General features: G+C 37.3%; 1 protein-coding gene across 1 annotated transcript in view; it reads right to left on the reverse strand.

Moving 5' to 3' along the window:
• Window positions 1–768: 768 nt before the first annotated feature.
• LOC143038136 (protein ILRUN) overlaps window positions 769–13,548 on the reverse strand; it is a 51,812-nt gene continuing 39,032 nt past the window's right edge. Inside the window, exon 5 of the mRNA XM_076207141.1 lies at window positions 769–9,923. The gene's annotated coding sequence lies outside the window, so the exon portion shown is untranslated. The remainder of the gene's footprint in view (window positions 9,924–13,548) is intronic.

Genomic DNA, 13,548 nt, shown 5'->3' on the forward strand with positions numbered 1-13,548 from the left:
ATTGTTTTGCTTAATGAGTGTTTTGGATTATGAGTAAGATTCGGGAATGAATTATACTAATTAAGTGAGGTTACACTGTACATACATTTGGAGAAAGGAATCTTGGTTGACAATTTGGATTTTGAGAAGGAAATCCTGTGTTTCCAACCTACAAATTATTTTATTCAAGAGTGGTAGACATATTGCATGAGAAAAGATGGGTGGACTGTGTATATCTAGACTTGGGAAAGGGATTACACCAAGTGCAACACAAATGACCGATATGGAAGTTGGAAAAGGTAGGAAGTAGTGTATATATTGAAATGGGTTCACTTTAGAAAAGACAAACTTTTGAGAACAGTGGTGAAAGAGGAAAAGTTGGACTAGAGAGGAGTGACTAGTAGAGTACCACAGGGCTCAGTACTGGCACCCATAATGTTCCTATTGTACATATATGATAGCCTTTAATTACATGAAAAAGGACACTGGAAAAAAGTTACTGAAAATCTGTTTTGTCTTAGACTAGAATATGCAGCAATGGTGTAGTCACCAACCTCAAGAAAAATATAAGGAAATTAGTGAGAATGCAAAGGGTGGCAACCATGAAAATCCCATGTCCAAGTGACACAATATATGAGGATAGAGAAAACGGGTCTTCTAACACTGGAAGAGCAAAGTGATATAACAATGATACTTAGATATGAGAAAGGTATAGAAACAATGGACAGGGTATGTTGTTATGGAATGAAAGATCGACAAGAGGTCATGATAAAAAATTAAAAAAGCACATTTGTTTGGGAAATATAATTATAGCTTTCTACACAGATGTGTAGATTATTGGAACAAATTGAATGAAAGTATAGTCCAGGCTAACAACATAAATTGAGGCAAAATTTGACAAGTAGAAGTAATGAGACAGGGCCCCATGAGCATAGTTCCGACACTGCATACTAAAACCATGTAAACACATGTGCACGCACACAATACAAAAATGTAAGGGTAATAAAACACCAGGGCCTGATGGTTGGGACCCAAGAATTATGAAGGAAATCAGAAATAAAATTATTTTTCTATTACAAATGATTAAAAAACAACTAATATGACTGGAGATTTAACTTGTGAATTAAAATTGATATACATCATTCCTGTATTAAAAAAGTCTAACCTCAATCATAGTATAACTGAGGAAAACCTTAAGCGATGCTATCAAACATCACTCATAAAGCAATTGTAATAATATGTAAACACTTTCAGATGTAAACGCTCTTGTGCAACTAATCTGAAACATATAATATGATCATCACAAACTATGACAACAGATAGAGTAAATCTGATATATCTTAACTTTGAAAACTCTTTAAATACTGTCCCACACAAGGGATAAGCTTGTATCACATGATTTCAGAGGAAAAGTTATGATGAATCAAAAACTGATTAAACAATTATAAACAGTGCATTGCTCTAAATGGCAAAGCTTCAAGCTGGAGAGATGAGTAAGTTCCTCAGTATTCCATTTTCAGCCACTTCCGTTCATACTAAATGACATAGATAATGGGCTGACAATTAGTTATCTAGATCTGCTCATAATACAAAACTGCAGAATAGAAACAATCACTTAAATCAAATGGATATTAAGAATGTAGCTAAGCTGGTACAGTAGTCAACAATGTGGTTGATCAAATTTAACCCCTGTAGATGTAAATACTGCATGTATATAAAATACCAAAGTCTAAGTTATTTTGAAAAATTAAACTGGAAAAAAATCAATAAACTGTAATTCTCCTCCAGAGAACGCAAATAAAGTTTTCACACTATCATGGTCCTTTGACTTAAAAAGTCCATTTTATCAACAAGCTATATACAACTTTAATCTGTCCACAACTGAAATATGCTGTTTTTGAATGGTCCCTGAATCTCATCAAAGACAATGACAGATTTGAAAGGGTATAGCCATCAATTAATCAACCACTCATTTCATTCCCCAGGTCCTTTCCTTTTGCAGGAGACCCCCAGGAGACCAGGCACAGCCACAAGTTCTGCCCATAAGTCATTCAGCAAAAGTTATTTGTTGCTTTCTGGTGAGTGAAGGACAGTGTAGTAGGTGTTGTTTGTCTTCTGTGTAGTAGTTTGCCTGTTGGTAATGGGGGTATCACTCCTGTTTACTTTGCAAGTGTCTCTGCTTTGGGAGGAGTTTGGTCAAGTACAGAATTTGGTGGTCTGTTATGGAGTGCTTACTATTTCATGTGTGTGCGTGTGTAAGGATGTACAGACGTATGGTGTATGGATGTAATGTGGGATGCTGGGATTAGGCTGTTGTAAATGTTTGAGTAGAATATGACTGGAGTTATTTTCATATTGCATAAGATGTATCTGCATGTGATGTGGAGTGGAAGGGTTCAAGGACTTGCTCTGAACCGAGTGCCTATCATTCTATTGTATTGCTCTATAGGAAAGATTTTAGTTTCTGAGTGATGATGTTCTACAGGTTCTTGGTGCCACTCTGTTGTTAGTAATGTCTTTCCTTCTTTTCAGCCCTGTAATTTCTTGAATGAATGAGGGGAAGGACTGTCATATAATGGAGTGGTGCAGTAAACCAGCTTTAGCTGTTGGGCCCTGCTGTGGAGGTGCCATATCTTGCTAGATTAATTCTAATCCAGGCAAGGAGCTATGACAAAAGTGGAAATATATGGGAGTTGGATGGGTGTGGGATGGGTGAAGTGCGGGAGCATGCCTTGGCTGGCCACTCCCTTAATAAGGGCCTTTTGATATATATACTGGTATATGCATTTATTTTCTTTCTACTGTCCAAATCTTGTGCCTACAACAGCTATGTTCAACTTCATATTTGCCTTCATTGTGAGGTCATTTATGTATGAAGATCATATGTATACCAAATGTGGTGGCCAAAATATTTCAGGGTTTTTGTCCAGTGGGAGAGGGTGACCATTCAATATGACTATTGGGTGTTTCTTACATTCTTGAGAGGACAGGGGGTAAGCATCACTGAGGACTTCTGAGGAGATGAAGTCATTCTATTTTAGGTCAGTCATGGTTCTAGCTTGATAAGATATGACAGTGTTTTTGGCTGGTGTTTTGGAGCTGCAATGCTCAACAATATTGTTAGGTCATCTATACATGTGAGAGCTTTGGTGCTAAGCTCCAAGTTTAGGGGGAGATGTGTGTGAACAGACTGAATAGCATTGGTGAAAGTATTGCTCTTTGGGGGAACCCTTTGTACAGTCTTTTGGTTCCAAATTGGTATTTGTTCTATATTTGACATTCTCTGTCAACTAAGAAGAATATCAACAATTACCTATTACTTGTTGTAAAGTATTTATTTTACAATCTTGCTTAACAGGATATCTTTACACTCTCAAAAGCTTAGCTAATAACTACTGCCAACAATACTGTTCTGTCAGGTAGTGGTTTCTTGTTGAAGCCTCCAAATACTTTTTGGGTAATGTATGTAAGCAGTGTGCTGGTGAAAGGATTTCTTTGAATCTATGCTGATTTAATTTTATCTAGGGTAAATCTTTCCATCAGTCAAGATATGATTGAGAGGAGGTAGATAGTATGATGCTTGGTTCTGCAGCAGTTTGGTTTTGGGATGGGGATCAAGTGTGCTCTTTTCCATATTGTTGTAAAATTTATTTATCTATCTATTCTTTATTATTATCATTATTATTTTTTTATCACTGGGGATGTGTTTTTTACTTTCAGTATGTTTGTGACTTACTTTATGGATATAAAATAATGTCAAAATTTTTCTAAATCTTTTTCTATTTCTTCATTACAATCTGATCACTTTCATTCTTTTGTAGTTTATGTGTCTCTTTATGGGCAAGTTAAACTTTTGCTTTTTGTTAACTCTACGGTCTATCTTGGAAAGTGGTCAGAGGGTACATCATGAATAGTTACCAGGAAGCAGTGAGTTTCCTACAAGAGATCTAGGGGTAATGGATTGATTCTTGATTTCTCATGTTGTTTGTGGATGGAGGATGGGCATAATGAGATATCTAGGGAGATCACTTATTGATTGAATTGGGGGAGTTTCCTTGTGGGGTGTTAAATGAAGTTCAGTATATTTGGTCTGGAAAGCTGGCCTAGGTTTTTGTTTCCTTCTTGGTTGAGTGTGGAGTGGAGCTAAATGGGGTGGTGTGTATCAAGGTCCCCCGCCCCAACCCCTATGTGGTTTGTAAAGTTGTTGGGTGGTTGGAGTTCAGGTGTTTATCCTTGAGGTGTTGGCTGGGGGTATGTGGGTGTGTTGTGTGCAGTTTTATTTGTATGGTGATTATTTCAACTGTTGTGTCTGAATGACTGTTTAGTTCCTTTATTGTGTCTGCAAGTGATTGTTTAGTTTCCCGTATTTTGTTGGGTTTGTAAGTGTTGAGGGTCCACCTTTTGTTGTGTTTTGTCATGTCTTATTGTGATGTAGACTGTGAAAGCTGGAAGTGTGGTCTTTGGTGTACGTTTGCCTTTATTGTAAGTGTTGTGTACATGATGTGCTTGTGTAGGATTGCTGTAGCTGTGTGTGCTCATATATCATGCCAGTGATGCTAGTTTGTATGATGTTTTAGTTGTGTTTTTTTTTGTGTTGAGGTGCTTATGGGTGTAGGTTTGGGTGTGTGCAGAAAACAAATCCAGTCTGTTGCATAGCATTAAGTGTATGGTGCATTCTAGGTGGACCCAACAGTATATGTTGCACAATTGATATGTGCATATGTAATGTATCTTGTTCACTTGGGGCATGTGTAGGAACCTGGGTTTGTTTCTGTGTCACAGGCTTCCAGTAGGTGAGGGAAAGCAGGTGCCAGTGTGTGTCCTCCTCAGCAGAAAAAATGAAAACAAGAATAGCACAGAAGGATCTGGAAATGTGAAGTTGTGAGTCAGTATTGGGTCAATTCCAAAGACCAGGTACCAGCCCCTTGGGGCCACACATCCAGTTGGAGGTGGGGATGGGGCGAGGAGGTTTATAAGTAGCTCTGTAATAAGTTATCAAACTGATACAAAATTTAATAAACAAACCATCTTATGAAAATCATCTGAAGTATTATTTAAAAACGAAGGTTTAGGGAGGACTTGATACAATCCTTAAAGATTTAAAAATGAATTGGTAACATTTGAGTTGAAATTATGTTCACAGTAAATACAAACCTAAAACCAATAACAAGTACCTGCAAGTGATGGTCCTCAGAGAGAATCATCTCAATGCTGCCTGTCGTCAAACTCATCGACATCCTTACCTCTACAGTGAGTCCTCGTTATATGGTACATATGTGTTCCTGAAAACCTTACTGCAAATTGAAATTACTGTATATCGAACCCAATTTTTGACTTATGGCAGATGTACCTTCTCCCTGCTCTTTCCTCGTCAAAATATCTAATTTTAACCTCCAAAACACGAGCGGATACCGTATCTGTGGATTTTTCTTACAGTAAATAGAATCGAGGGTAGCAATTACCAAATACCGTAACTGTGAATTTACCGGATAAAGAATTACCGTATAAGGAGGACTCACTGTATCTAGAAGTACAGCTATGAGGGGGCTGACACTTTGTCTTTGGACCAAGCCCAAGATACCTATCAACTCTGATAATTTCCTCCACCTTTTCACATAAGGAGAGCTGATACACTTCTCATATTACTTCATGTTGGTGACATAAGAAACAGTTTCACAAAACTAAAATACTGACAACAGTCCAACATTTCCTCCCAGAGATCTATGGATGGGCCTAAAGACCACTGCAAGCCACTCTAGGGCTGCTGGCTTTGAGTCAGTGAAAGTCAAGGCAACCATTATTACTATTACAAACCCAACAAGTAACAATGGGCTTCAGCTATCAGGGTATAGTTTGAGAAGTTGGAAGGAACAACTTTGCTAACTGCATATTCGAAGAAAGGAGCAAACTCCCCACCGAGGTAATTAAATGTCATACAGTTTGAGTTGTTAAAATTCAGTTAGATAAATATCTAAGTACTATGCTATAACATCCTTATCATTTATTTATTCTCAATTTAGCTTCACTCTTGACCAAAAGGCCATCTATCAGCTCTCTAAACCTTGTAAACACATCACTATATATTCAAATTTGTATACAAAGTTTGTATACATATTCTAAACTTTGTACTTGTATCCAATTATTTTTGAGATAAATACATTCTCTTTTTACACAACACTGTCACCTCATATGTCTGTAGTTCTTTGGTAAACCTGAACTAAATCCATTGGTATATCTATTTAACTGCATTGCAATCACAGAATCTCAATGAAAAGATATCCATATACCATGGATGAAGAGTAGGAAAAGGAAGAATAAGATGAAAAGGAAGAATAAGTAATGCAAGGTATTCTACTTTTATACAACAAATAGAAAATTTCTTCCATTCTACCAACTTACCACTGCAATTTATATTCACTTATGATGTACAATATGTATGCACTGAAAGCCCTTATCCACTAATAAGCATGACAGAGAAGTCAAACCAATCACCTACATCAGAAACACAGACCCCCCCCCTTAAATTATATATATAGATATATATATATATATATGTATATATATATATGTATATGTATATATATAATATATATATATATATATATATGCACACACACACATCAATCTGATACTTTGGTCTTGCTTGCAGAGGACCTATGGTCTTCAGGTAACTAACAATATATACTGTATATATATATATATACATATATACACACACACACACACACACACACACACATATATATTATACAAAAACACACACACTATTCAAGATTTTAAGAAAAAAATTGATGCTGACAGATACAAAGACAGGTCACCACGAGCATAACTCCCTTCCCGTATAATACAATTAGGTAAATACATATAAAATATATATGTATATATATATATATATTACTATATATGTGTGTGTGTCTTATACAGGGTATCCTCTATAATCTACATGATTATGAGGGCAGCAGTGACTAAAGGTAGACCAGAATAAATTTTTTTCACCACATGTTCAAGTTCATTTAATCAATGTCTCATCTTCTGTACATCATGTCTAGAGTGAACCTAACAGTCAATGCACGATCACCAAGTCCTACACAACTGCAAATGTGATTTCTATTTAAAAATAGATAAGATAACATTTGAAAACTGGCTTCAACATTCCACTGACAAAGTTAAAATCACAAGAAACTGAATAATATTGTGTGGCATTGTCAAGCATTAAAAATTACTAAAATAGCAAATGTGCTGGCATTTCACAATGCAAAAATCCCTAAACTACTAGGTGTCCTTGTGTGAATAAACTGTCAACAGAAACTCTTGTGCTGGAGGTCAGACAAGGTATGAGAAAGGCTATGTGACATCTGATGAGGGAGAGTGCGAAAAGTAAAACCTCATGCATGGAGAACATGAGATTTGCACCCACTACACTTTAGAAAATGCCTCACATTTGGAGATACAAACTGTAAATGAAATAAATGTAGTATGATTGATTTCACCAAGGTTAAAAAAAAAAAAGAGACCCTAGAGGTCAGCAAAGACTCTCCAGAATGTGGTTATAACTGCATGTATTTACCTAGTTGTTAGACTTAAAATGACAACATCTTAAGAAATATCTGAAATCTGGGTGCATTTACGAGGAACAGTGGTGTCAACTGGATCAAAGAGGGCTGCTGAGGCAGAGGTTGAGAAACCCTGGATTATACAGCTACATATACACAAGGACATACATACATATACCAAAGGCTTTTTTCCCCTAAACGGGGGTGGCCAAAAAGAAAAAGGCATAGAAACTACTCCCACCCATTCCATTTCCTATATATTCTACTCCCCTCCATCCTCCTCCCTCCCTCTTATCTTGGCACCTCCTGGATGACGGGTCATCCCTGCATCATGTAATGGACAAGGACATTCTAGATTAAATTCTCTTCATCAACAATTCCTCCAAAAGGATTACACCACCTTTGTCCTTTCCCCTCTTAAGGGGGTGGCTGAGTCAAAATAATTCACCCTCCTATCTCAAGGTCTCTTAGATGAAGGGTCACCTATCCTCTAAAACTGCTTGGGTCAAAGACAATGTTACAAATTTCTATAGGAGTCCATTAGCCAGAGCTGGTATACCCTTGCTCACTATTATGTGATAACTCCCTCATCCACTCAAGAACTTTACAGATCAGATATGAAAAATATCCCTTCAAGCTGTTTCAGTCTTTTATCCATTCATAAATTTCCACCATTCATTCTTATCTTTTCAACACTCTACACTACTCCGCAAACACTCCTCACTCATTGTCTCATTCCACCACATTCTTGGTCTTCTCAGTTTCCCTCCTTCTGTATATACTTTCCACTCTTTCTGCTTATTTTTCCTTTTTTTTCATTCACTCAATCCACCTCAGCACTCTTTCACCTACCTTACCTGATAGCTCTTCCCACTCTTCCTCTATGCCTCACCTACACATTTCTCAATATATCTATTTTTGTAACACCTACCATATTTCTCAAACACTTCATCTCAACATATTCAAGATCCTTTCTGCTTTCTTTCTATTCTAAGCCTTAGCTCCACACACTGATATGGGTACAATCGTCCTTTCATATAACCCTCTCTTTGCGATATGGTTTAACGTCACACACTCCCCCCCTATCGGGAGGATAGGACGATGCCCCTCAATGAAGGCTTTGTAGCGAAAGCCCCTCTTTGTACACATCCCAAAATCCCTATTTTTCATCATTCTTTTCATTCTACCCAGACATTTACTTGCATCCTTTATTCTACAATTCCCAACCACATGTAACCATACATATTCAAAACTCTCCACCTCCTCCAGCCTCTCACCCTTCATCACTTTATTTTTGTCCATATTCACTAAACTTTCTCCTTTCACACACCATTTCAAACTAATTCACCAACTGCTTTAGCCTCTCATCAGAATCAGCCGTAAGCCTTAAGACAACGGCAAACAACTTACCCGTCTCCCACATCCCTTCACCCTCACTCACTAACTCTAAAACCTCTGCCTAGCATTCTTGTATATCTCCCTTACCACCCTACCCATAATTACAGTGAACAAAAATGGTAACACCACACAACCCTGATTCTGCCCCACCTGAAACCATTCACTCTCTCCATTCCCTTCCGTTATACATATCTTATTACTCAGTCATGAAAATTTTTGTCTCTCTTTAGGATGTTGCGAGATCTTTAGCTTCAATCAGAACACTGGTGACTGGATGAGTGTGGAGGTAGCACTATGTTTATGTAATTGGGATTCATAGTAGTCTTGGATTTATCTATCTATATACCAAGGTCCTCTTGTAAGGGATGTAGCCAGCCAGAATATGCACCCATTCCATTCCCATCCACCATTTCCTTCTCTTCTCGTGGAACAAAACTCTAATATTACCCATTCTTCAAGTAATGCTGTGACCTTTTATACAGACCCCATATCCTTGCTGAAGTGGGACAGTTATGGCTTGTAGTATCAGTAAAACATTTCCAAGCTATGAGTACAGCTTGCACTCAGGAACTTAAGCATGGTACCTTAAAACACTAACCGCTGCAGCAACAAGCTGTGCCCCAATCCCATGCACATGTTTATCAAGTTTAGGAAGGCAAGTGAGAATGAAAAGAAAAATGCTGGAAGGTGCACTAGGTCAAATCATGTTTAAGTAATTATTGTAATCAAACCAAGAACTTAAATTTCTGAGAGCTAGCCATGGATATCAAATGATTTACTGACTGCTTTTAACATGAAACTTCATTTTGTGCATAGGAACTGTACATTGTGTAATGAACTTGCATAAAAAAATGCTTTAAAGTAATTGTTTAATTATTTTCATTATAAAAATTGGTCATCAAAAGAACTAACAACGGGGTGACTACAAGACTTACATTGATTTCTGGTCAATCCCTTCACAACTGTGATGTCCCTTCAGCTGAACATGATCATCTGCATCAGCCAGAATAAAATCCATTAATTATATCACCATGCCTAAGGAGTTTTGTGAGGCTGTCCTCCATTCTTCACTAGTGATGTACTTTCAATTGAATACAATTGTTGTTACTGGCCAGAATAAAACTAATATAAGAAACGACCACATCAAAAGGACCAACAGATTAATTCTAAATCTTTTACTAAAAAAGTCTCCTCAGTTGATTAAAATCATCCACAAAATACATCACTGTACTGAAGGGGCCAACTGATATAAATCATAAAACTTCCCTTAGTGAGGTCCCCTAAATTGAATCTAACTGCTCAGGATTAGTTACAATAAAAAATTTATAGTATTTGACCTTGCCAAAGGGTTTGACATAGTACATAAACAAACATCAATATGTGAATACAAAAGTTGGTAGAATGATGAAAAAATACTGTTGTCTGTGTATATTCTAAGATAAGATGTTTGAACTGCTGATGGAAGTTTCTCTACAACACCATATAAATGGAAGCTCATGAAAATTTGAAATGTAAATATTTACCAAAAAGTTACAAATCTTTGATGTGGCAGAACTTGTTGATGAGAATGCATATATCTATACAAGAATTGAATACTAGTAATAGTGTATATGAAACCAAACTCAATATTGGAGGAAAGTAGGGGGACACAGATAAAGCAATGACTGCTTGGAGACAAGAGAAAGTAAAGGGAAATAAACTGGATTTGAAAATGAAAAAATAATATCATATTGGGACCTTTCACAAATAATTGGATGTATCGGCCATTTGAAGGGTTAGTAGATAAAGGACAGAAAGGTACCAGCTATTAATAAGAGATAAAAAGTAGATACATAAGAGGAGAGGAAAAGAAATACAGCAGATAATAACTGGGAAAACAAGTTTTTTAAGATCACACATGAACAAGAGAAAAGGGATGGGAGAGGAGCTACTGTGATGACATAGGTAATGCAAGAATAATAATTACTGTTGCCTTCAGTTTCAGTGATGATAGATAACCCCACCAATAACCAGCAACAGCCCTCACATAAATCTCTGGGAATAAAATGTTTGACTGTTGTCTGTGTAGTATTAGTGTGACTGTTTCTCTGTTACCAGGTAATATGAGGGGGTAGTTGTTGATTGTCAGCTTGTTTTACATAGAAAACTTGGTAACATTAATTGATGATTACTGGAAGGACTGACAGAGAGGACCCTAAGGAGAAACATCTGGAGGAGGAGCAGGTGATGGACCGAAACCAGTGGAAACGACTAGCGAGGAACGGCGACCTCATATGAAAATGGGAAACGTCAACGGGAAAAGAAGAGAGAAGAATGAGATTTTTGACCTGGTCCAGAGAACATGTGCCAGTTACTTAGGAACCCGATCAAAGTGAGGATGGTGCTAGGTTTTGAAAATGAGCTGCAGGAAGATGATTCCTAATGACATCTATCTCCCTAGACTGTCTGCCCAAACAGTCACGCCTCCCTCAGGAATGCCATAGCTGGAATGTGGTTTTCCCACAAATACCTTATAGAGTATATATATTGTGTTGTTGGCATGCATGATTTTGTACAATGCAATCTTCCATAATGTGTTGTATAGTATGGGGTGAGGTGTTAAATCCTAGACAGTTATCTGCAATGTGGCCATCCAGTCTCTTCTGGTGGCTTATTAGGGCTGGATTGTGGCCACACCACAGTATGCCCAGTTAGACTCTGTCCTTTCAGGGTAGAGAGGACTCAGAGGGATGGATATCAGGAAGTCTGGCATATAGTAATGTACTGTCTTTCAATTTGTTGATGAAGCTTTCAGCAATATGATTATGGATATGCTTCTAGAGGCTGATGTCTGCTGGTTGTGAAGGAAGAGAGTATTTATGTGTGATATAGGTATTTGGGTGTTCTTTTGATTATTCTTGGCATGTGTGGGTGTTCTGCCATGCAGTATTTACCTAGCTGTATTTTACGGGACGAGAGCTATGCTCGTAGTGACCCGTTTTCTTATCTCTCCACATCCAGTTTGTTCTTAAAATCGTGTAGTTCTGGCATTCACTGTTTAGTTTGTTCCAGACAATCACTCTATGTGGGAAGCTATTTTTTTTCAGGTCTCTTCTGTAACTGTCTTTCTTTAGTTTCTTTTCATGTCCTCTCGTTTCTTTTCTGTCCCACTTTAATAAGTCATCTCAATCGAGAACTTCCATCCCTTTCATAATTCTGAAAATGGTCAACAAGTCACCTCTTTCCCTTCTCTGTTCTAGTGTTGACGGATGTAATTTCTCTAATCTTTGTTCATATGTCAGATTTGCCATTTTTGTCGCTGCTCTTTGGATTTTTTTTTTTTAATTTTCTATGTTCTTTTTTGTGCTAGGTGCCCACACTGATACAGCATATTCTAATTTTGGTCTTATCAGTGTAACAACTATTTTTTTTAACCATCTCCTCATCTATGTAGTCGAAGGCCACTTTCATTTATCTTAATAAGTTGTAAATCTCTCCAAATAATTTATTTACATGTTTGTCAGGTGTCAAGTCACTTGAGATGATTACTCCTAGGTCCCTCTATGAGTTTACTTTTTTAACTTCTTTGTTTCCAATTTTATATTGTCCCAAAACTCTATTTTTATTTTTCCAAATTCCATTATGCTACATTCTTTAATGTTGAAGTTCATCTCATATCTCCGACTCCATTCCCATATTTTATCTGAGTCATCTTGCAGCGATCTGCAATCTTCTTCTGTTCTTACTCTCTTGAGTAATTTGGCATCGTCAGCAAAAAAGTTCATGTAACAATTTACTCCCTCATCCATATCATTTATGTATATGGCAAACATTAAAGGAGCCAAAACAGATGGGTGAGCTGTGTTTGTGGAGGCTGCAGCAAATGTTTGTGTGCCTCGTGTCAAGGTGATCTTCGACTTTGGAGACTTTCATTTCATGGTGAAGGTGGTCTGTAGGGGTTGTATTTGTGCAGCCTGTAATTGTCTTTAGGGGTTTGTTTTGTATAGTCTGTAGAATGTTGTGGTGTGTCCCTATCATTGGTTCCATGATACAGGACCAGTCAAGCAGTCTTTTGCAGGAGACCCACAGCTCCTTACAGGAACAGCCACTGGATTTAGCCCATAAATTACTTGAGAATAAAAAATATGCATTACTTAGGTTTGATGGGAAAAGTTGCAGATATGCAGGGTCATGAATGGCGAGTCACTGACAGGCAGGGGTTCAATGTAGACATATACAATGATGGAGGGAGAGATAGGTAGAGTTGAGATGGATGATACAGATGATGTTAAAAGAAAATTTGCAATGCAACAAGAGAGGATTTATACTGGTCATAGTCTTTGAAAAAGATAAACACAAAAGTATTCTAAAATAAGCAAAGACCTGAGTAACCTATTCTTGCTTGACAATACTGTAGAGAAGAATGAGAAAACTTGGATTGGAACGAAGCAAGGAGATTGGGAAGAGGGATATCAAACCATGCAGTGGTGATTAGTTTTGTGAGGACAAGACAGTGAAAAAAAAAAATACATATATATATATGTAACAAGGGTTTTTCCCCCTTATATGGGAGGTAGCCAAAGTCAAAGGGCATACATCTACTTCCACAAATTTTATCCCCACCCACTCCACTCCTATT

This window comes from Oratosquilla oratoria, chromosome 23 (genome assembly GCF_046742065.1).
Source record: "Oratosquilla oratoria isolate Oo_2021 chromosome 23, ASM4674206v1, whole genome shotgun sequence".
Classification (NCBI taxonomy): Eukaryota; Metazoa; Arthropoda; class Malacostraca; order Stomatopoda; family Squillidae; genus Oratosquilla; species Oratosquilla oratoria.